The 1,082-nt window shown below is 42.4% G+C and overlaps 1 protein-coding gene across 1 annotated transcript in view; it reads left to right on the forward strand.

Moving 5' to 3' along the window:
* Nucleotides 1-1,082, forward strand: part of ccdc102a (coiled-coil domain containing 102A) — a gene marked incomplete in the record, with an annotated part of 104,233 nt that overhangs the window by 100,544 nt on the left and 2,607 nt on the right.

Raw genomic sequence — 1,082 nt, forward strand, 5'->3', positions numbered from 1 at the left:
CAACCGCTCAGGGCGCCTCTTCAGCAGTCGCGGCCCCCTCGCTCTGACATCTTTCCATTAGTGCATGTATAGGACCAGCTCACGTTTGTGTCTTTTAGGCCTGTGTGTAGTGTGGATCAAAAAAGACTATAAATAAAAAAAATAATAATAATAATTAAATTAAAAATGGATGCTGAACAGGATTCAGTACTGATCCTTGTACTCATCTACCTCTTGATTTGTACCAGTCCTTTGACTGTTGTCCCAATCAATGTACCTTCTAATAAGATGCAGCATTTAGCACAGACGCTATTATTTTGGAAAGCCTGTCATAACTCTGTTGGCTGAATTGATTTTTAGGTATATTTGTATAGCCATAGTTTTAAAGCCATGCTAGCAGTGGGGCTGGTAGCGCAGGTTGGTTGTTGGAAAATGTCAGCAAATAGTTACATGAAACTATGCATGGTTCCCAGAGGCAGAATTCTAATGACTTCTAATCTGGTGGCATCATCTGGTCCAAGACTTTATTATTAGGGTTTATGATGACGTCTGCTCAAAGCACCACTGTGCGTTTGTATAGCCTCACAGAGCCGCCTGACACCCATCACACATTGAGGATACGTTTACATGGCTACATTGTGGTTTCTTTTACTATGTTTACACCCCGCATTCAGAGGGCCTAAAGCGGAGACATTTGAAAACACCTTGGACCCGGTTTTGGCAACACCGTCACTGATGCCAACGTTCCTCTTCCTGATTGGGTCTTATCAGTCATGGCGTCTCAGTCTCTGAGACTAAGCTCCTAATGTTACAATGGCAACTACCAGCAGCGGGCGGATTACACATGCTGCCTCCAGTTTATGCCCAATAAACAAGAATGTTGACGTGTTATTTTGGTTTGGGCGTATTAGTTGGAAAGGAGATTTGTTTTTCTACTGGAGCTAAAAAAGAAAATTCTCACGCTTTTGGCCCAAAACTTGGCATGAAAACCAAAACGTAGCAATGAAGATGTAGCCTGAGTGTTTCAAGCCACAGTATAGGGGTGAATGGAATGGTGGGTTAAATGGAATTCAGATTGAGACAGGGTAGGTGAATTAAAACAA

The sequence above is a fragment of the Etheostoma spectabile genome, chromosome 15 (assembly GCF_008692095.1).
Source record: "Etheostoma spectabile isolate EspeVRDwgs_2016 chromosome 15, UIUC_Espe_1.0, whole genome shotgun sequence".
NCBI lineage: Eukaryota > Metazoa > Chordata > Actinopteri > Perciformes > Percidae > Etheostoma > Etheostoma spectabile.